The 24,306-nt window shown below is 37.5% G+C and overlaps 1 long non-coding RNA gene across 1 annotated transcript in view; it reads right to left on the bottom strand.

Annotated features, from left to right (window-relative positions):
- Nucleotides 1-355: 355 nt before the first annotated feature.
- Nucleotides 356-24,306, bottom strand: part of LOC132524734 (uncharacterized) — a 113,973-nt gene continuing 90,022 nt past the window's right edge. Inside the window, exon 3 of the long non-coding RNA XR_009541997.1 lies at nt 356-2,249. This is a non-coding gene — a long non-coding RNA (uncharacterized LOC132524734). The remainder of the gene's footprint in view (nt 2,250-24,306) is intronic.

A 24,306-nucleotide genomic window follows, 5' to 3' on the forward strand; every position in this document is an offset into this window, starting at 1 on the left:
ATAATGCCTGGAGCCAGCTGGTCCCTGCCATCATTGAAACCCAAAGGGAGGAGCCCCACAGGCGAGGAACTGCTCGCTACATGTCTTGAAGTTGCTTGTATTTCAAAAGAATTCAGCTTACCACCACTGTGGCTTTTAGCCTCTCTAATAAAGCAGGTTTTAAAAAGCTAAAAACGTAATCTGCCTTTTAAATCTTCTCTTCCTGCTGAGTCTAAATGGGGTTGCAGCAAAATGCCTGGCCAGCATTAGAGTTCTCTGAAGCCAATCAACTGAAATAGGTTTGCTTGGGGGATTTGAAATATATTTGAAAACACTGCAGGGGTGGCGCAAAATAACTGAACAAAGGTGAATTACATGAAAGGAAGAAGCAGGTGGAGGTTTATAAAACTAAAGAATCACTTGTATATTTTGGAAACATCAGTAATTGAGACAGGGATGCTGACCTTAGAAGTTCATCTATCTGATCATAAAAATGGTTTTCATTTGGCATTAAAAAAAGATTGTGATAATGAACAAGGCTTCAAATACACAGCCCGGAATAGTCAAGGTTGTGTAAAATCCTTGAAGAAATACCTTTGTATCCAAAGAGAAGCTGAGGCTAAAACAGGTCACAGGCAAGGACGGGCATTACTGTGATGTTTTCTCAGCAGCTTTGAGTAGGGCAGCATCATACGTTTTCTTCATCCTATTGAAAATGTGGAGTACCCTGAGAGTTGATGTTTTGGTAACACAAACTCTAGTTTGCTCTTGTATCCCATGGAAAAAAGAAAATCAAGGTAAGAATTGCCACAGCAAAATCACTATAGATAAACTGTATTTTTTGTGAAGACGAAATTAAGATTGTGGCATGCGACACATTGTACTCAATAATTTCCTGAAAGGTAACGTACCTATGGATCAAAGTCATTTAGAATAAGGATGACTTATAGAGTAATAAATGTAAACTATGGGTTATCCAACAACATGCAAATTTTCTGATAGGGCAAATTTGGGTGACTGCCCCCTGCCAAGGGACATCTCTCTAAGGCCTTAAGAGAGGAACGAGACCAGTTTTCCGGTAAATTTGCAGGTTGGATGACATGAGTTGTCTTACAAATTTACTTGGCCAAAGTGAGTTCTATACTTAAGGAAGAGCATAATTTAGCAGTGCAAAATACTCTGAAAATAATACATTTCTCTGCAAGAGGGTCTTTAATGTTGCTTTTCCTATATTTTCCTATACTTTGACTCTGTATGGAATATATAGAGAGTGGACAAAGTTGCCAGAAGTTCTTGTTCACTTTGTTGGATGATGGTACGGGGGTACAAACTTGAAAATGCAACTTTTGCCAGCACATAATTGCTTATTACCCTTTGAAGGCCAACATGTGCGCTGAAAGAAATGCCTCAGAACACTTGAGAAGGTGGATGCATATGAGTAAATTGCAAGGGTTTGAAGCATTGGTTTGGATAAGAATGGAAAAATTCAGTTGCTTAGCCAAGGCAGTTCCAAACAACTTTGATCTGGATATCTCAGGAGAATGAGCTTGTGCCGTCCCAGCATTTTCTGGTTTTGGCTGGGAAAGCATATAGTAAAGAAATAAATACAAAATAAAACCCAAAGTTTTTAATGGGTTTTTAGAACTTCCACTTCTGGCTACAAATGGGAGACAAAAGGCAAATAGATATTGTTTTAAAAATGCTAAGCCAGGCCTTTTCTAACCTCAAGAAAACATTGGGGTTTGATTAGGTTCAGATTTGGGGCAAGTTTCAGAACAGTGTTTGTTCTAGCAACTTCCTCCCCATCTCTGTGGAAAGTGTTGGTCTGCTGTGGTTCTGGAAGCCATGCTCTGAAGGCTCTAGGCTGGGGCATCATGAGACAGGCTCCAAAATCTGTCATTTGTGCCTCTGCCCACGCTTCCTTCAGTGTGTTCCCTGGAGCCAGGCCTCCCCAACTGTATGAGCCTTTTCACGACTAAGCAGAGCCCAGACCTCTTCTTGTCTCAGCGCTTTATGGTAGAATCTCTCTGTTTACCTCCCATCTCCAGGCATCTCTTGTGTTAATCCATCCCTGGTGCCTCAGATGAGCATTTGTTCCATTTCTGCCTTCAGCTGAGCTTCATTTCACTTCTCTATCTAAGCTGCCCTTTGGATTCAGGGATATTTCTTATGTTCAGTCAGCAGGTACTTTTGGTTGTATTATTCATTTAGCTCTGGAAATCCACTTCTATCTGGGAGATATTTTCTAGAAGGAAAGATATTGATGTCTCCTGTGAAATAAAAGGAGGACAGAGAGGAAATTAATATGTTGTGAGAATCAAAAATGCTCCAGGCTTGGTTGAGAAGCTTAGTCAAGGATCTCATTTAGTCTTGATATCAATATAATATATAACATCTTGTTGTAAATATCAAAAGGGATAATTCATGTAAGATACTCAGAACACAGCCTGGCACGTAGTAAGGAGTCAATAAATTTGAGTTATAATGATTATTTCTTAACTTTTTTCCTAGAAAGGAAGGGACTCATTAATCTGTTCATTTCAGTCAGGATCTCCTAAATTGGCTTGCTATTTTTAGGGCTCCATAAATGTTTGCTGAACATGACTGAGTGAATGGACTCTTGCCAGAAGTATCTTGCTACTGTTGCTGACTTTCTGGTTAACTAGATATAATTTGCCAGATTAATTTATTCCCCTTTAAAAAAACCATAGTTTTGAAGAAGAATCTGACATCAAAATGGTTGAGATAAGACAAAAATTTCCCCCTTATTTCATCTTTGTTTATTTTTCTTCACCTTATGTTATTATCCCTGAATTCTAATGAGCCATATACTTCTTATGCTTGGATGAAATATAAATACACTACTTAGATATAACTGTTTGATAAACCCAACCAGGGAATGCAATGTTTTGCAGACACAGAGACTAGGTTGAAATCAAGCCATGGGAATAAAAAAGTAAGAGTGTGAGAAAATAGAATATTGCCTGAAAAACATTATGATTGAGGAAGCCAATACAGGCAAATACTGCAGGAACAGCAAGGATTTGGAATGCATTTTTTAGCTGTAACTGGGGCAACATAGAATAATGGCAAAGCTCAAATCTCTAGCACTTACTCCAAATCTTATCCAGTTTTCTCATCTGTGAAGTGAAAAAGTCATGTAGGTGAACTTCATAACTTCCTAACCCTAATATCGTATGATTTTATTTAATAATAATAATTTACATGTATAGATTTTTCACCCTTTGAAAACTCTTTTACATTGTCCTACTAAATATAGGGCTACTACACTAGTAGGTGCACATAAATTATTTGATAAAGAAGAAATACAAAGGCCCAAATCTATATATTACTATAAAAAATGTGATGCACCTAAATCTGTTGAATAACTTGTCAATCACAATGTCAAAAATAAATTTAACTTATTATTTAGCCACCCAGGATGTTAGAATGGAAGAGGCTCAGAAACCACGGAGTCACCTTCTTTATCATAGACGATGAAAATTAAAAGAACAGGCTCAAGGTCACTTGGCTTCTGGTTGAGATCTCAGAACTCCCAATAGGCTATTCTTTACTCAACATCAATGTCACTGAATTGATTGCTAAATTGATTATACCAACAGTCCCATGCAACTCAGACAATCTTCTGAGCAAAATAGAGACATATAAGTAGTGAAAGATATTAAAAGTCAGAGAAGGAAGAAATTTTGCTAGAAAAATGTCTGAGAAACTTAAGTGATTTCTGCTTAGTATCATTTTATCTTACAAAGATGTTGGCTCATTTGTCACCTACAATCGAAAAAGAGCTAGTCTCTAATGTTATTTTTGCTTCTTTTTTCCTTCAAATCTACTGTTGGAATGTTTAGTGTTTACATCTTTACCTATACTCTCCTGAACATATGTGGTGTCTCACTTTGTAAAACCAATAACAGAATTCTATATCTCCTAATAAATTAAATGTTAAATATAGAAGCTTTTTTTTAAAACTAATGTTATACCAGTTTTGAATTTATCCTCAAGAGTGGAATGCCAGGGATCAGAACTTTTTAATCCTTAATTTATTTTTGTGCTAGAAAACTAACATAGTTTTATGTACTGACATCTAAAGTTTGAATGGCACATTAGCATAATTTTCAAGATTTCAACATGAACACCTATTTTATATATTTTTTAGAAAGACTGCAAAATTACTTCTCTTTTTGGGTATGATAAATTCCTACTGCAGCATGGAATTTCTGTTAAAAAATCTTTTGTAGAATTCATATGCTAAATATCAAACTAGGTAAGTGTCAAACTTTGTAGAAATATAAGGAAATTAGTGCTTTCAATTTTATTAGCACATAGAAGCAGGAATCCTGTGGCACACATTTGAATACTAAAAAATTTACAGTGGTGTTAAAGTAAGAGGCATTTATCAAAACTCTGGGATATACAAATCATTAGGCTAGGAACTTGAGCTACTTCTTCCCCTTAAAGGTTTATCATCTAATATAGATCAAGGGTCAAAAACATCTTCTGTAAAGGGGCAGATGGTAAATATTTTTGGCTTTGCAGGCCATATAATCTCTGTTGTCAACTACTGTAGAATGAAAGTAGCCATTGACAATACACAAAAGATGAGAGTCACCATGTTCTAATAAAACTTTATAAATGGACACATATTTGAATTTTGTATTTTATTTTCATGTGTTACAAAATATTATTCTTGCTTTGATTTTTTTCAACCATTTAAAAATGTGAAAACAATTCTTAGTTTGTGGGCCACACAAAAATAGGCAGTGGGCCAAATTCGGCCTGTGGGCCATAGTTTACTGAGCCCTGTAGTAGATGTGCAGACAAAATAAAATAGAACACAGGGACTAGTATGCTATGATGGAGGAAACATATACTATGGGACTACAAAATGGGACAAATTAGAAAAGACTGTAATTCTAACATTTTTATGGAAATAATCATTTTGCTTTCATATTTCTTTGAAATGAGATTTACATAAGGTAAAATTAACTTCTTAGAAATTAACAATTGAGTGGCATTTAGAATATCCACAGTGTTGTGCAACTGCCACCTTTATACAGTTCCAGAATTTCTTCACCCCAAAAGGAATCCCTGTCCCCATTAAGCAGCTGCTCCTCATTCCTCTCTTCTCCCAGCCCCTGGCAACCACCAATCTGCTCTCTGTCTCTGTGGGTTTACCTGTTCTGGATATTTCATATACATGGAATCATACAATATGTGATCTTTTGTGTCTGGCTTCTTTTACTTAGCCTTTCTAGGTTTATCCACATTGTAGCATGCATATATCAGTACTTCATTTTTTATGGATGAATGATATTCCATTGCCTGTATGTATCATGACTTGTTTATCCATTCATCAGTTGATGGATATTTGGGCTGTTTCCACATTTTAGTTAGTTTGAATAATGCTGCTATGAACAAGTTTGTACATGTATTTGTTTGAGTACCTAAGTTCAATTTTTGGGGGGTATTTACCCAGGAGTAGAATTGATTGATTATACGGTAATTCTATGTTTAACTTTATGAGTTAAACTTTATTATCAAATTGTTTTCCACAGCAGTTGAACCATTTTATATCACCCCCAGCAAGGTATATCCTCACTAACACTTGTTATTTCTGTTTTTTTAAAATTATAGCCAACCTAGTGGCTGTGAAGCAGTATCTCATTATGGTTTTGACTTGCATTTCTCTAATCATTAATGATGTTGATCATCTTTTCATGTGCTTATTGGCCATTTGTATATCTTCTTTGGAGTAATGTCTGTTAATGTCAATTTTTAATGCCCATTTAAAAATTGAATTGTTTATCTTCTTGTTGTTGAGTTGTAAGAGTTCTTTATATATTCTGGATATCAGACCCTTATCAGATATATGGTTTGCAAATATCTTCTCCCATTCTATAGGTTGTCTTTTCATTTTCTTGATAATGTCCTTTGATACAAAAAGGTCTTTAATTTTGATGAAGTCCAATTTTTCATATCTTTCAAACTTAGGTGCATCATACTGTTCAAATCTCCAATTTTTATAGCTTAAATTATTAATAAAAATCATAAAGACCAAATTACTAAATTTTATATCCTTATCTAGTTAGGATCTAAGAGAACATCAATGGCATCACAATAACTAATATTTACTGACCATTTGCTGTATGCCAGGCTCTGTGCTAAGTACGTGATACACAGTATCTTATTTAATTCTCACAGCACCAACCACTAGGCATGGAGAAGTCAAGTGTCCTGGGCAAGGTCACACAGTTATTGCATAGAAGAGGCAGCATCAAACCCAGGCAGTTTGGTTTTACCACCTCATAACTTTTTCAAAAACGTTTTTGAATGTCCATTTGCATATGAAGAAGAGGCTAATGTTATCATTATGTCTTTGGTTGACATGTAGGGGAATAGGAAATTGAGTTTGGCATTTCAAAAGCATCTGATCAAGGGAGGACCAAATCGTACCAGATCTCTCAGGTAATTTGACAGTAAGAAAAAGCTCTGATTATGTCATTTCTTTGTTCAAATTGTTTCCATAAATAGACAATGTCTTCTGAATAATAAGCAAACAAAAACCAGGATTAATGAAATATAGTATGTGGCAGTGCTTTCAAATATGTTATTTTGTTAGAACTCTATAAGTAAGTATTGATATTTCAATTTTGCTAAAGAACCAGTTTTTAAAATGTTAGATTTGTCCACGAGGCCCATCTCTCCAAACTATTCAGCATATTCACAGGTTTCTATGATCTCAAAGGATCATTATATCTTTATATTCTCTACTCCCATTAGCATGAGTCAAGGAAGACTAGACTTTCTCTTGTGCTCCCATGGCTTTGTTTTCTGTGTCTCTTCTGTGGGCAGTTGTTATTCTCCTGTGTCTACCTATTCCTCAATGCTTAAGTGAAACATCAGTTCATCCTTCAGGTCTTCTCTGATCCTCCCAACAAGAATTCTCTTTCTCTCTTCTGAGACTTCATGACATGCTCTGTCTTTAGACTCCTATTACTGACTGCATTTGTATGATCAGAGGTGGATTTTCTCTCTTCTACTGGACCAAAGTCTCCTGAATTCTGAATCTTATTTTAACCCCATTGGTGCCCTTCTCAACATCTGATCCAGTGTCTTGCCGTTAATGGTTCAGTAGAAATAAGAAATACCTCATCAACTGGAGCCAGGCCCTAGCCTAAACATTGGAATTCAGTTCTCATTAGTAAGAGCTATCATCAGTGCAGTTTAAGAGAATGATTGTTATAATTGAGTACAGTGTATTTTGAAAACGTTTGTATTAAAATACTGGGTACTCCAGACTTCAGACAATACTACAAAGCTACAGTAATTAAAAGAGCATGGTATTGGCACAAAAGCAGACATATGGATCAATGGAACACAATAGAGAGCACACCTATGGTCAGTTAATCTTCAACAAAGGAGACAAGAATATACAATAGGGAAAAGATAGTCTCTTCAGCAAGTGGTGTTGGGAAAGCTTGACAGCTGCATGTAAATCAATGAAGTTAGAACATACCCTCAAACCATATGCAAAAATAAACTCAAAAATGGCTTAAAGACTTAAATATAAGACATGACACCATAAAGCTAGAAGAGAACATAGGCAAAACATTCTCTAACATAAATCGTACCAATGTTTTCTTAGGTCAGTCTCCCAAGGCAATAGAAATAAAAGCAAAAAGAAACAAATGCAATCTAATCAAATTTATAAACTTTTGTGCAGTAAAGGAAACCATAAACAAAATGAAAAGACAACCTACAGACTGGGAGAAAATATTTGCAAATGATATGACCAACAAGGGCTTAACTTCCAAAATAAATTGTACAAACAGCTCATACAACTCAATAACAACAAAAAAAACCCAATCAAAAATAAGCAGAAGACCTAAATAGACATTTGTCCAAAGAAGACATACAGATGGCCAATAGGCACATGACAAGATGCTCATTACCACTAATTATTAAAGAAATGTAAATCAAAACTACAATGAGGTATCACCTCACACGGGTCAGAATGGCCATCATTAAAAAGTCTACAAATAACAAACGCTGGAGAAGGTGTGGAGAAAAGGGAACCCTCCTACACTGTTGGTAGGAATGGAAATTGCTACAGCCACTGTGGAAAACAGTACGGAGGTTCCTCAAAAAACTAAAAATAGAGTTGCCATATGATCTAGCAATCCCACTGCTGGGCATATATCTGGAAAAAACTATAATTCAAAAACATATAGGTACCCTTATGTTCACAGCAGCACTATTTACAATAGCCAAGACATGGAAGCAACCTACCTGTCAATCGACAGATGAATGGATAAAGAAGATGTGATATATGTATGTGTGTGTGTGTGTGTGTGTGTGTGTGTGTGTGTGTGTATAATGGAATATTACTCAGCCATAAAAAAGAATAAATGCCATTTGCAGCTAATGGATGGACCTAGAGATTGTCATACTGAGTGAAGTAAGTCAGAAAGAGAAAGACAAATACCATATGATATCACATATGTGAAATCTAAAATACAACACAAGTGAACTTATCTACAAAACAGAAACAGACTCACAGACATAGAGAACAGATTTGTGGATGCCAAGGGGGAGGGGGTTGGGAGAGGGATGGATTGGGAGTTTGGATTAGCAGATGCAAACTATTATATATAGAATGGATAAACAACAAGGTCCTACTGTATAGCACAGGGACCTATATTCAGTATCCTGTAATAAATCATAATGGAAAAGAATATGAAAAAGAATATATATATATATGTATAACTGAATACTTTTCTGTACAACAGAAATTAACACAACATTGTAAATCAACTATACTTCAATAAAATAAAAAATATTCGGTATTCATTCATTCAGTCACTCAACTATTTGTTGAATATGAATAAAACAGCAAATTCCTATTTAATGAAGCTTACAATCGTGTGTGTGTGTCTGTGTGTGTGTGTGTGTCTGTGTATGTGTCTGTGTGTGTGTGTGTGTGAGAGAGAGAGAGAGAGAGAGAGAGCGCTAACATAAAAAAATAAACATATGTCAGTTAGTAGTAAGTGCTTGAATATAAAGAAAACCAGGTGCAGGGTTAGAGAATGATGCTGGGAACTGGGTGATGGGGAGTCTGGTCAGGAAAGCCCTTTTTGATAAGAAGACATTTGAGAACTATAAAGGAAGTAAGGGACTTAACTGTGGATACCTGGGGAAGGACATTTCAGGCAGAGAAAGAGTTCAAGGACTTGAGGCAGAAAGCTGGTTGTGCTAGAGTGGTGGGAGATGAGGTCAGAAAGGTAGGGGGAGGCCATGCTGTGAGGGTTTTGTAGGTCATGATAAGGAGTCTGGAGATAACCACAAATTGGCAGGAAAACTAGGGGGCGGTTTTGAACAGAAGAGTGACATGATTTACCTGATGTTAAAGGATCATATAGGCTGCTGTGTCTGATTTCTTCATTGACTGTGTCTCCTCAATGGCAGGGGATGCCTTGCTTATCTTTTTGTCCCCAGTCACTAGTACAATCAGAGTCCTATTTAGTATCCATTAAATAAGTGCTCACTGGATAAACGTTTACAAGAAATACTGACTGTTGGAAGGGCTGTGAAAAGAGCTTAAAATAGAAAAGTTTCCTGAGTTATCACAACTCCAATAATACAATTTACTTCAGCAAAACATTCTAAGGCCTTTTGTATTTATTTATTCAGTGGAGAGTTGTTTTTCTTTTTCTCAATATTAATGCCCAAACTAAGGCTATTCCTGCAATAGCTGAGAAAGTTACAGCTTTTCTTCATAAAAGTCTAATATAATTATAATGCTACACAAGTTTTGAATACTGGGCCAAGGGAAATACACTGGGTTCTAATCTTGGCTCTGTAATTCATTAGCTGTGGGACCTTTGAATGTGAAATAGTCACACATCCATTTGTTTGTGAAACACCTATTTGTTGAACACCCACTCACTGTCCTTGAAGTCAAGATACTCACAGTCTGAGCAAGACAGATGTAGACAAAGATAAAGAACCCAGGGCAGTGAGCTGGCTGTGGTGGAGGTATGCATGGAGTGCTTTGAGATTAACCATCTTATCTCAAGTTCACCAGGAAGCTAAGAGAGAAGGGAATCCAAGGCAGGGGCATGTGCAAATCACTGATCATATAGAAGAACATGGTGTGTGCAGGGACTTGAAAGGCATTTGGGAGGTGGCTGGAATAGAGTAGCAGAGGATAGGTCACTTTCCTCTGCCAGCATCTCTTGGGGAAGTCACACCTTACCCATTCCAAGTGGGCTTTGTGTGTTTTATTTGTCACTGTGCCAGGTTCGTGTGTTGTCACTGTGCCAGGCTTGCTGGCCACAGGATTGGACAGGTCATCTAGGATGACCATTCATAGTGACTTAGCCTCCTGGACCCAGGCAATTTTCCCCTCAGTTTTATTGAGAAATAATTGACTTATACCACTGTATACATTTAGGGCATATAGCGTGATAGTTTGATTTACATATATTGTGAAATGATTACCACAATAGGGTCAGCTTACATCCATCTTCTCATATAGATACAATAAAAAGAAGAAAAGATAAAAGGAAAAAAATGTTCTCCTTGTGATAAGAACTCGTAGGATTTACCCTCTAACAACTTTCCTATATATCACAGGGCAGCCTTAGTTATTGTCATCATGTTGTTGACATTACATCCCTAGTACTTCTCTAACTTATAACCGGAAATTTGTACTTTTTGACCACCTTCCTCCAGTTTCCCCTGCTCCCACCCTCCGCCTCTGTAACCACAAATCTGATCTCTTTTCTATAAATTTGGTGTGGGTTTTTTTGTTTGTTTGTTTTGGTTTTTTGTTTAGTTTCTTTTTTTAGATTCCACATATAAGTGAGATCATATAGTATTTATCTTTATCTGACTTATTTCACTTAGCATAATGCCTTCAAGTCCACCCATATTGCCATTTTTTTTATAGCTGAATAATATTCCATTGTATGTATATACGCCAACTTCTTTACCCATTTATCCATCAATGGACACTTAGGTTGTTTCCATGTCTTGGCTATTGCAAGCAATGCTGCTATGAACATGGGGGTGCAGATATCTTTTCAAGTTAGTGTTTACATTTCCTTTGGATATAGTCCCAGAACTGGAGTTTCCGGATCACACGGTGGTTCTATTTTTAATTTTTTTAGAATTCTTCATACCGTTTTCCATAGTGGCTGTACAAGATACATTCCCATCAACAGTGCACAAGAGTTCCCTTTTCTCAACATTCATGCCAGTGTCTGTTATCTCTTGTCTTTTTGATGATGGCCATTCTAACAGGAGTGAGGTGTTATTATGGCTTTGATAGTGTCTGGCCTTACATTTAGGTCTTTAATCCATTTTGAGTTTATTTTTGTGTATGGTGTTAGGGAGTGCTCTAATTTCATTCTTTTATATGTAGCTGTCCAGTTTTCTCAGCACCACCTATTGAAGAGGCTATCTTTTCTCCATTGTATATTCTTGCCTCCTTTAACAAAGATAAGGTGACCCTATGTGCATGGGTTTATCTCTGGGCTTTCTATCCTGTTCCATTGATCTATATTTCTGTTTTTGTGCCAGTACTATACTGTCTTGATTACTGTAGCTTTGTAGTATAGTCTGAAGTCAGGGAGCCTGATTCCTCCAGCTTCGTTTTCCTTTCTCAAGATTGCTTTGGCTATTCGGGGTCTTTTATGTTTCCATACCAATTGTGCAAATTTTTGTTCTAGTTCTGTGAAAAATGCCATTGGTAGTTTGATAGGGATTGCATTGAATCTGTAGATTGCTTTGGGTAGTAGAGTCATTTTCACAATGTTGATTCTTCCAATCCAAGAACATGATATATCTCTCCATCTGTTGGTATCGTCTTTAATTTCTTTGATCAATGTCATAGTTTTCTGCATACAGGTCTTTTGTCTCCTTAGGTAGATATATTCCTAAGTATTTTATTCTTTTTGTTGCAGTGGTAAATGGGAGTGTTTCCTGAATTTCTCTTTCAGATTTTTCATTATTAGTGTATAGGAATGCAAGAGATTTCTGTGCATTAATTTTGTATCCTGCAACTTTACCAAATTTATTGATTAGCTCTAGTAGTTTTCTGGTAGCATCTTTAGGATTCTCTATGTATAGTATCATGTCATCTGCAAACAGTGACAGTTTTACTTCTTCTTTTTCAATATGTATTCATTTTATTTCTTTTTCTTCTCTGATTGCTGTGGCTAAAACTTCCAAAACTGTTGAATAATAGTGGTGAGAGTGGGCAACCATGTCTTATTCCTGATCTTAGTGGAAATGGTTTCAGTTTTTCCCCATTGAGAACAATGTTTGCTGTGGGTTTGTCATATATGGCCTTTAGTATGTGGAGGTAAGTTCCTTCTATGCCTAATTACTGGAGCATTTTTATCATAAACGGGTATTGAATTTTGTCAAAAGCTTTTTCTGCATCTATTGAGATGATAATATGGTTTTTCTCCTTCAGTTTGTTACTATGGTTTATCACATTGATTGATTTGCGTATACTGAAGAATCCTTGCATTACTGGGATAAACCCCACTTGATCACGGTGTATAATCCTTTTAATGTGTTGTTGGATTCTGTTTGCTGGTATTTTGAGGATTTTTGTATCTATGTCCATTAGTTATTGGCCTGTAGTTTCCTTTCTTTGTGACATCTTTGTCTGGTTTTGGTATCAGGGTGATGGTGGCCTCGTAGAATGAGTTTGGGAGTGTTCCTCCCTCTGCTATACTTTGGAAGAGCTTGAGAAGGATAGGAGTTAGCTCTTCTCTAAATGTTTGATAGAATTCACCTGTGAAGCCATCTGGTCCTGGGCTTTTGTTTTTTGGAAGATTTTTAATCACAGTTTCCATTTCAGTGCTTGTGATTGGTCTGTTTATATTTTCTATTTCTTCCTGGTTCAGTCTCGGAAAGTTGTGCTTTTCTAAGAATTTGCCCATTTCTTCCTGGGCAAGGTTGTCCATTTTATTGGCATATAGTTGCTTGTAGTCATCTCTCATGATCCTTTGTATTTCTGCAGTGTCAGTTGTTACTTCTCCTTTTTCATTTCTAATTCTATTGATTTGAGTCTTCTCCCTTTTCTTCTTGATGAATCTGGCTAATGGCTTATCAATTTTGTTTATCTTCTCAAAGAACCAGCTTTTAGTTTTGTTGATCTTTGGTGTCATTTCCTTCATTTCTTTTTCATTTATTTCTGATCTGATCTTTATGATTTCTTTCCTTCTGCTAACTTTGGGGTTTTTTTGTTCTTCTTTCTCTAATTGCTTTAGGTGTAAGGTTGGGTTGTTTATTTGAGATAGGATTGTATTGCTATAAACTTCCCTCTTAGAACTGCTTTTGCTGCATCCCATAGGTTTTGGGTCATCGTGTTTTCATTGTTATTTGTTTCTAGGTATTTTCTGATTTCCTCTTTGATTTCTTCAGTGATCTCTTGGTTATTAAGTAGTGTATTGTTTAGCCTCCATTTGTTTGTAGTTTTTACAGATTTATTCCTGTAATTGATATCTAGTCTCATAGCCTTGTGGTCAGAAAAGATACTTGATACAATTTCAATTTTCTTAAATTTACCAAGTCTTGATTTGTGACCCAAGACATGATCTATACTGGAGAATGTTCCTTGAGCACTTGAGAAGAAAGTGTATTCTGTTGTTGTTGGATGGAATGTCCTATAAATATCAATTAAGTTCATCTTGTTTAATGTATCATTTAAAGCTTGTGTTTCCTTATTTATTTTCATTTTGGATGATCTGTCCATTGGTGAAAGTGGGGTGTTAAAGTCCCCTACTATGAATGTGTTACTGTCCATTTCCCCTTTTATGGCTGTTAGCATTTGCCTTATGTATTGAGGTGCTCCTATGTTGGGTGCATAAATATTTACAATTGTTATATCTTCTTCCTGGATTGATCTCTTGATCATTATGTAGTGTCCTTCTTTGTCTCTTGCAATGGTGTTTATTTTAAAGTCTATTTTGTCTAATATGCGAATTGCTACTCCAGCTTTCTTTTGATTTCCATTTGCATGGAATATCTTTTTCCATCCCCTCACTTTCAGTCTGTATGAGGACAATGAGCTCTTGAACTCTGAAGAACCTCTAAAATTTTTAAGCATATAAGTGACATGATTTATTTACATTTTATAAAGCTCACAATGGCTGTCGTGTGGAGAATGGATTACAATGGGGCAAGATTGGAAGCAGGCAGACCACCTTTGAGGATATTGCAAAGTAGGCAAGAGATGATGGTAGCTTGGGCCAGAGGGTGGGCAGTAGAGTTGAAAAGAAGCAGATAGACTAAAGCTATCAATAGAACTGGCAGAGCTTGCTGAGAGATTGGTTGGAGGGAAAAGGAGGACTCAAGGATGACTCCTACGTTTGGCTGAACAAACAAGTGGATGGAAGTGCTCTTTACTGAGATGGAGAAGACAGAGAAAGGGGCAATTTGAGGAAATGTCTCAATAGATCTATTTTAGAAATGTTGAGACTCAGTATGAGTTGTACAACAAGGTCTGTATTTGACAAATTACCTTACCTCTGTTGAGAGATACATCAGATTGGCCCAGTTCATCTTTTAGAGTCTTGTCACACTAGGTCTAGCTTATGGTCTGATTTCCTTCCATTAAGTGCTTCTACCTTTCCAATCAGGTGAGGCCATGGAGGGATGTAGGTTCATGTAATCCAATTGATAGTTCTGGTAAACACACCCATACACAGTGATAAAAATGTCTGCCTATTCTATCTCACAGGGTTATTATGGGGGTTAAATGGGGGATTCGGTAGGTAAAAGCACTTTGTAAACTCTAAAGGTAATGAATTTAAAGTACTTTGAAAGCTGTTTAATTTACCAAAGCTAACATTTATACCAATTTTACTAAATCAGTTGAGAAATTATAATAAACTTTTATTTAACCAGACTAGTTATTGCCAAATGCCCACAAAAATGTAGCAAAAACTCACCTACTTTTGTGCATAGTGGAATGTAATTTAGCACAAAGGCTAAATTGGGTCCATACAACTCTGAATAACAACTTGAGAAGAATTACTTCGTATTTATTGAGGAGTAAGTCACCTCTAACACTCTTGCCAGCCTGGTGTTGTGTTGGTACAAGGCCCATTTATCATTGGTACTCTAACATCCTGGTAAAAGTGAGAGTAGTTGCTTAAAACAAGAATAAGGAGTTGTTCCACCACTTGTACCTCCCTTTCAGACCACTATCCTGGAATTCAGCCTTCCTTGCTGCTAATCTGTGGCCTGAATTCCCTTAGGTCCAACCTTCTCTCCAGGGCTTGCTTCATGGGCATGTGACCTGTGCCACTGCACATGGCCCTGTGCCCAAAAGTGCCCACACTTGTTTTATTTCTCTGCTGTCTCTGTTTTGAAATTCTTAATTTTATCTTTGAACTTGTGTTTCATGCATGAAGTCTGATGGGACAATAAAGCATGCATTTGAGCAGAGGGGGTATGTGCAGTGTAAGTCTCACGCTTCCTAGCTGTTCCATTTGTAGGCAGTGTTCACAATGCCCCGTGGGCATGGAACTCTGGTGCACTCATGCAGCATGGGAGTTCAGCGAAACTCAAAGCAAGTATAAGGTAAGTGTGTTACATCAAGGACTGAGCGGCAGAGCTTGTGGGCGGGGTGGTATGCTAACAGCTCCCCAAACCACACTTTCTGTTTAAAAGAGAACTTGTGTCATACACAAGAAGAAGGCAGCAGTGCTGTTGTAAGAAACAAAAACAACCTGGGAAGTCTATCATATCTTCTTTTCCTCATATTACCCCTCTGTGTCAATGACTTATGCTGAACATCATGGCACAGAAGGAAAGGGAAATATGGGGCAACCCAGAGTTCCTTTTCCTTTCAGTCTTATTAGTAAGCTGAAGGTAGAGTATGTTGGTAGAATATATGCATATCAAGAAGTAAAATAAAATAATTGAGATAGTTCTGTTCAGCATTTTCACTATTCTGGTAAGAACAACATACCTATGCCTATATGAGTTACTTTAACAGATTTAACAATATTTTATAATTAGGATGGTCCCTTTTAAATTAGTGACTTTGAAATTAAATTAGTCACTTTGAAGTGACTTCAAATTAGTATATTCTCTTATGGAATCAAAATGGTCCTTCACAAATTCTAAAGACACTGTTAATTTGCTTTATAGATTCTTTGTTTATTGACAATTTGAAGTTGTAAATCACCTTATTTTAAAATTAATGAGGTTTAATTTCAATTTTACTATACTCTTAATTTCTTAATGAATCACCAAAATGGAATCATATAAAAAAACCTACATCTATAACATCTGTTGGAAGGAAGAGTCCTTCCCTACTCCAGTGGAGGGAATTCTACTTGGGAAACACACCTGTATTCCTGCCCCCTCCTACTGCTCCCTTGAGGAGTGCCTTAATCTTATTCCTGAGTTTGGAAAGTGAAGTTGGACATGTAAAGCCAACTCTTTCCTCTCTAGCATGCAGCCACCAGCAGAAGCACATCTTTGGCTCAGCTCCTTGGTTTATGCCAGCAGTTTTCCCAGGTGATGTGGTCCAGACACCGGGTGGGTAAGTTTTTCTAATTCTGGGGTTTAGTTCTATTAGGAAGCCTGCCTGTCTGGATAGAAGCCATACTCCTACAACAACCACGTTCTCTAATATGATGTTTTAAACAGTATTAAATTTTGTTAATTCTTTAAAATATTGAGGTAATGTCCCTTGAAAGTGTAGTAAAATCTGAATTGAATTCTATCAATTTAAAATAAAGGTAATATGAGTTCTAATCCACCTTACCCTTTTGACTTATTTCTTATTTGGTTCAGAACTCAAGAGGGTAAGGGAGAGTACTATTTATTGGGCATCTTGAATTCCAACAAGGTCCATACTGTTACCTCTAATATTGGTGACAACTTCAGGAAAACTATGAGATGAGATAGGATTAGTTGCCTTCATTTTTGTTTCCACTTTCATGTTCCTTTTTTATCCTTTGTAGTTGGTATAATGGCTTAAGCTTAGAAGAGTTTTGCACAATGCTCCCAAGGAGAAACATAAAGATGAAGTAAGTGAAGCTCTGAAATATGCCATGGGGTAGACAGACCAGGGCCTGTGGACTTCTGAGAGGAAAGGCTTGCACTTTCCTCTCCCAACGTTTTGTAGGAATGAGGAGACCAGAAATAGCAAATTGGTTCCGTGAAATATCTCAGCCTCAGACTTGGTCTCAGTCTCAGGCAGATTCAGCCACTGTCTAGAGGTGGAGGGAATGTTCTACACAGAATTTACACTGAAAATGGAAGGTCCAATATTAGAACAATCATATTATCTTAGCTTAAATTTACTCTTTGGCAAAGCCAAGCTTGTCAAGTTGTCCTAAGATATTTTCTAAGATCTATTATGAAAAGTAATCCTCATTCCAGACTCGTTCATCTCCCTGCAACACAAAAAGCTACAAATGAATCACCCAATTCCATCACTTTTTAAAGACAGTCTGTATCAGTAAACATGGAAATGAGAATAAATTCCAGAATTATCCTCCGTCATCCCGTTAAATCAAATTTTCAAACAAAATTGATTTGACTTTTAAAAGTCTTTGAATTTAAAATTTCACAACCAACTTTTTTTTGGCAGAGAAAGCTCTGTAAGGACTAATGAGCTCCAGATAGCTTTGGGGGTGGTCAGCGGGTGCTCCATGGATTCTGTAAAGTCCCACCTTGGGTTTCCTCTTTTAATGATATCCAAAATAGACCCATTCATCTATTTTTAAACTTTCTAAAATTAGCAAGAGAAAAACAGAGTAGCAAGCCAGAGCCATAGGCTACTTCATTACCTCAGTTATTAGCCTGACAAAATAAATGACTTTCCATTAAACTGCAGTGACAGCAAAGGAGGAAGGTTTAGAGGTCAATAGCTCCTGAGATACATATCCCTAAATGTAGCAGTTCTCTAGGGACTGTTGGAATTAACTGCTGACAAGCTAATTGCTCTTATTACCTAATTAACCAAGTCTTGCTTCATTAGTAGCTTGTCGCAATTGGACAACATTTTCAAGGATATAAAGATCTACCCAATAATAATTAGTAAACAACTGAAATGAAACCAGCCTCCACTTGTTGACAAGATTAATTGAATAATTATTGTTTCATTGAGGAGAAAAAGAGCAAGGAAATGTGGCTAGGGAAACTGCACCAGTCTTTCCTTGGGCACAATTTCCTCAGAAACACGTGAAAGCTTTCTATTAAGAAGTGCTGCTGAATCTGATCGACCCAAAGAATCCCAACATGGAATGTAATATTGAATTTGTTATGATTTATTGGGTTTTAACTATTTTTTCAATAAAGGGTACTTTTTCATATATACACTTAACATTTGTATATATCATTTAAAACACTAACCATATGGATAGATTTTAAACAGGTATCTAACAGATGCTCTACACAAATATAACTTTGCAAAACCTAATTGATTCAGTGAAGCAAATTGTATGCTGAAACAACTTTTGGCAAATATTTCAGAACAGTGTGTTTGGTTTAGTTTGACTTAACAGCTGTGATTTTTGAAATTGTTTAACTGATTCTTGAGTACTGAGAGCAAAAGACAAAAATTTACAACAAACTTCCATGAAAATTCTTTTTTTGTATGGCATAATTAAACACTTGTGTGGATTTTAAAGTCTGAAAATTGGTCACTGTGGACGGTCCGTGATTTCTTTGTACTTGATCCTGTTTCTTTCTTGTCAAAAATGATTTCAAGCACACAGCTCAAACTGTCAGTAAAAAAAAGAGTCCTGGCTGTCTTGGACAGGATAGTTCTCTCTGGAGACTTGATAGACTGTTAGTAAAAACCCATTTTAAAAGGTCTGGAAATTTGCCGACTCCTGTATCAGTGGGAAATAAGATCTCCCAGATGACTACGGGGATGTCTACCTGTCTTACTACAGGAGGAAGAGGGGAATCTAACACTTTCTTCCAAAATAGGCTGACATTACTGGGCAAGCTTGAAAGCCGAGGGGAAGCTTTGAGCAGGGAATCTAGAATTTGGGTGTTCAACTACCTCCAAGTGACAACTTTAAGAAGCTTACCTAAGGGGAATTTACTTTATTCCAACAAGTTATACCAAGGCAAGGAAATGGTGACAATGTTAATCCGAACAGTGGCAGTAGCTGTTTAATAAGCAATTGGTAGTGCTAGGGACTGTACATGCATCATTGCAGTGAATCCATGCAAGGATCCTGCAAGTTTTCTCTTCTCCCCAGTTTGTAAATGAGGAAACTGAGGTCAGAAAAGCCAGGTGTCCTTTAGAAAGTCATACAGCTGCTGAATGGAGAAAGTAGGAATTGTTTGGTGAGAATGTCAGCCAAAAGACGATCTATGAGAAGCAAGGTTATATAGAATATAGATGACCTAGAATCAAACAGTATGATTTGGGGAGAAGAAAAAAAATCAAGGGGGCAGGGAGGGATAAATAAGGAGTTTGAGATTAGCAGATACAAACTAATATATATAAAATAGATGAACACAGGCCTTCCCTGGTGGCACAGGGGTTAAGAATCCACCTGCCAATGCAGGGGACACAAGTTCGATCCCTGGTTGGGGAAGATCCCACAGGCTGCAGAGCAACTAAGCCAGTGCGCCACAACTACTGAGCCTGTGCTCTAGAGCCTGCGAGCCACAACTACTAAGCCCATGTGCTGCAAGTACTGAAGCCTGCACACTCTAGGACCCTCATGCCACAACTACTGAGCCTGTGTGCTGCAACTACTAAAGCCCACGTGCCTAGAGCCCATGCTCCGCAACAAGAGAAGCCACCGCAATGAGAAGCTGGTGCACCGCAACGAAGAGCAGCCCCGGCTCGCCGCAACTAGAGAAAGCATGCGCACAGCCAAAAATAAATAAATCAAATCAAATCAAATCAAATCAAATCAAATAGATGAACAACGAGGTCCTACTGTATAGCACAGGGAACTATATTCAATATCTTGTAGTAACCTATAATGGAAAAGAATATGAAAAAGAATATATATATATATATATATATAAAACTGAATCACTTTGCTATGTACCAGAAACTAACACAACATATAAAATGTTTTTATAAACATTTTAAAATTTTTATTTAATTTTTGAATTTTATTCAAAATTTTTTTTTAGACAGCAGGTTCTTATTAGTCATCGATTTTATACACATCAGTATATACACGTCAATTCCAATCGCCCAATTCATCACACCACCATCACCACCCCTCCGCAGCTTTCCCCCCTTGGTGTCTATGCATTTGTTCTCTACATCTGTGTCTCAACTTCTGCCCTGCAAACCAGTGTACCATTTTCCTAGGTTCCACATACATGCGTTAATATACGATATTTGTTTTTCTCTTTCTGACTTACTTCACTCTCTATGACAGTCTCTAGATCCATCCACGTCTCAACAAATGACCCAGTTTCGTTCCTTTTTATGGCTGAGTAATATTCCATTGTGTATATGTACCACAACTTCTTTATCCATTCGTCTGTCGATGGGCATTTAGGTTGCTTCCATGACCTGGCTATTGTAAATAGTGCTGCAATGAACATTGGGGTGAATGTATCTTTTTTCGTTATTAACATCTTTATTGGAGTATAATTGCTTTACAATGGTGTGTTAGTTTCTGCTTTATAACAAAGTGAATCAGTTATACATATACATCTGTCCCCATCTCTCTTCCCTTTTGCATCTCCCTCCCTCCCACCCTCCCTATCCCACCCCTCTAGATGGTCACAAAGCACCGAGCTGATCTCCCTGTGCTATGCGGCTGCTTCCCACTAGCTATCTATTTTAATTTGGTAGTGTATATATGTCCATGCCACTCTCTCACTTTGTCACAGCTTACCCTTCCCCCTCCCCATATCCTCAAGTCCATTCTCTAGTAGGTCTGTGTCTTTATTCCCGTCTTGCCCCTAGGTTCTTCATGACCTTTTTTTCCCCCTTAGATTCCATATATATGTGTTAGCATACGGTATTTGTTTTTCTCTTTCTGACTTACTTCACTCTGTATGACAGACTCTAGGTCCATCCACCTCACTACAAATAACTCAATTTCATTTCTCTTTATGGCTGAGTAATATTCCATTGTATATATGTGCTACATCTTCTTTATCCATTGATCTGTTGATGGACACTTAGGTTGTTTCCATCTCCTGGCTATTGTAAATAGAGCTGCAATGAGCATTGCATTACATGACTCTTTTTGAATTATGGTTTTCTCAGGGTATATGCTCAGTATTGGGATTGCTGGGTCGTATGGTAGTTCTATTTCTAGTTTTTAAAGGAACCTCCATACTGTTCTCCATAGTGGCTGTATCAATTTACATTCCCACCAACAGTGCAAGAGGGTTCCCTTTTCTCTACACCCTCTCCAGCATTTATTGTTTGTAGATTTTTAGATGATGGCCATTCTGACTGGTGTGAGATGATATCTCATTGTAGTTTTGATTTGCATTTCTCTAATGATTAATGATGCTGAGCATTCTTTCATGTGTTTGTTGGCAGTCTGTATATCTTCTTTGGAGAAATGTCTATTTAGATCTTCTGCCCATTTTTGGATGGGGTTGTTTTTTTGATATTGAGCTGCATGAGCTGCTTTTACATTTTGGAGATTAATCCTTTGTCAGTTGCTTCATTTGCAAATATTTTCTCCCATTCTGAGGGTTGTCTTTTTGTCTTGTTTATGGTTTCCTTTGCTGTGCAAAAGCTTTGAAGTTTCATTAGGTCCCATTTGTTTGTTTTTATTTCCATTTCTCTAGGAGGTGGGTCTAAAAGGATCTTGCTGTGATTTATGTCATAGAGTGTTCTGCCTATGCTTTCCTCTAAGAGTTTGATAGTGTCTGGCCTTACTTTTAGGTCTTTAATCCATTTTGAGTTTATTTTTGTGTATGGTGTTAGGGAGTGTTCTAATTTCATACTTTTACATGTACCTGTCCAGTTTTCCCAGCACCACTTATTGAAGAGGCTGTCTTTTCTCCACTGTATATTCCTGCCTCCTTTATCAAAGATAAGGTGACCATATTTACATGGGTTTACCTCTGGGCTTTCTATCCTGTTCCACTATAAACATTTTATATGTTTATATATATACAACAAACAAAATCAACTATATTTCAATTTAAAAAAATCAGTTCATCTGGGCTAGTGCATTGCAATTTCACATCTCACTGAGAAGCTATGTTGTTCATGGGCCCAGGGCTTAAATTTGTGCCCACTAGGAACTGAGAAGTGCTTGTGATATCTTTTCTTTGTCTACACTAATCTCCATCCTCAGATGGAAGAGCTTTCCCGGCTTCTACATTAAGAGCAGCAATGGCAGTGGTTCAAGGCAGCCCCACAGACAAGTAGAAGCTGAATTTCAGTAGACGGGGCCCCAACTGTTAGAGCAAAGCTTAAAAGGGGTGAGGGACAGAAAAAATTGTAGCTGGCAGGAAAGTCCATGTGCTGGAGAGGAAAGAACAATAGACTGGGAATCAGGATACCTGGGTTCATGCTGGCCTTGCCCCTCTGACTAACCCTGGTGAAATCATTTCAGAGCCATGTGATTCTCAGCCCAGGTGGAACCAGATGACTGTCTCTCAGTAGCTGATTTTAGTCAACACAAGTATGCAAGGGCAATAGGCACTTAGCTGAGGAAGTTAAAGGACTACCATGCAGAGGTCAATCCTACACAGTAAAGACTGCTTTTGTCCCCAAATGCCAATAACATCTTCACTGAGAAACACTGAGCCCAACCTCCAGATTCTCCATTTGTACATGGAGGGAGTGGCATTTCCATCTTGAAGTCCTTACTAAGAAGGTCAGGTCAGTGCAGCAGGTGGGCTTCTGGTGGGGCTTTGCGACATGACCAGAGCACATCCAAGTGGCTCTGTTTTACATCTTGGGTTTTGGGGTGAGCCTTCATTTGAGGAAAGGATTCTCTGATTTAAAAGAAGTTTGAAAATCAGTGGATTAGAAGACCGTAAAGCTGCTTTCTATTGTGCGTATTTGTGAGTAGAGGAAACTTGAGGCCGAAAATGAGAAATAGGAGTTCTAATGGGAAAAGGAGTCAAGTCTGATAAGATCTGGGAGAACAAATGACCTGGCCCAGCTGCACACTGAGTCTTTGATTGGCTGACAACCCCATGGGTCACAGCCTTAGAGTGGTTTGACATCACCCTTTCAAATGCAGCTACAATCTCACTGGATTAGTGGCTAGAACTGGAAGATCCTCCCTCAGTCTCCTCCTCATTGTAATAGGATTCGGAGAAATTCTTGTTGTAAGTGCACCTCTGTTACAAAAAGTTTCATGCAAATCAAAATTTAAAAGTTGAAATTCATGTTCAGTGCAAAGTAGGAGCTTGTAGTAATTCTCCCCTGGAAAGTGGAGAATCTTTCTTTAATGCATGTAATTACCTGCTAGCTGCTTTATCTATTTATATTGTATTTCCTTAAAGTGGTGGATGGTCATGTTACTTATGAAAGCCCACGCATTGCTGGGTTGCCCTTCAAATAGTTCATTCCAAACAGGCTACCTAAAGGGGAATACGTCTTTTATTTTTCCTCAGAAACACTTCAGAAAAGAGAACTAAGAAAATGGAAAGTGATCTTGAAAATGGATAAATGTAAGAAATGAGTGAAAATTTTTTATTATCTACAAGACAATATCTTTCTTTCTCTCTGTCTCTCTTTCTTCCTTTCCTGTGGTAATTCTTCTCAGTAACAGGATATGAATTATCAAAATATCATATAAAATTGATCATATGTTCTGTCTCTTGCAGCTCTCCAGCAGAACCGAGGAAACTAATTCCATTTAGAGGCTGGAGTGTTATACTAGCAGTCATTGTTTGTAGGTGAAAGTTTAAAAGGCCACACTGTACAGAATAATGTAAATAAAGAAATAGACATAAATAGAAAATGCCCATCTATGCAAGCACGGGAAAGTATTAAGGGTTTGGTGTCTCTCAGAGCACTCTGTATATGGTGCTCCATGAGGAAGTGTAAGGTAGGTGAAGTGTTATATGCTGTCCTTGTTTATGATCCTACTAGGGAAACAAGATGTAGCCACATAGGAGAGATGAGAAACACCACAAGGTGGGGTATTATCATTCAAAACATTTATTGAATACCTCCTAGGGGCAGCATGATATGCTTGGAAGTAAGAAGTAGTACTGCCAATGTGGCTTAGAGGCACCCATGGCGGAATTTGAGTTTGGACATGCTGGTCACATGGTGAGGATGTGGTTGTACCTCAGAGAGCAAGCTGCAGGTAACAGAAGAGGCAGTTACATGCTGGGCTCTGCTCCCTC

Source organism: Lagenorhynchus albirostris, chromosome 8 (genome assembly GCF_949774975.1).
Source record: "Lagenorhynchus albirostris chromosome 8, mLagAlb1.1, whole genome shotgun sequence".
In the NCBI taxonomy this organism is placed as follows: domain Eukaryota; kingdom Metazoa; phylum Chordata; class Mammalia; order Artiodactyla; family Delphinidae; genus Lagenorhynchus; species Lagenorhynchus albirostris.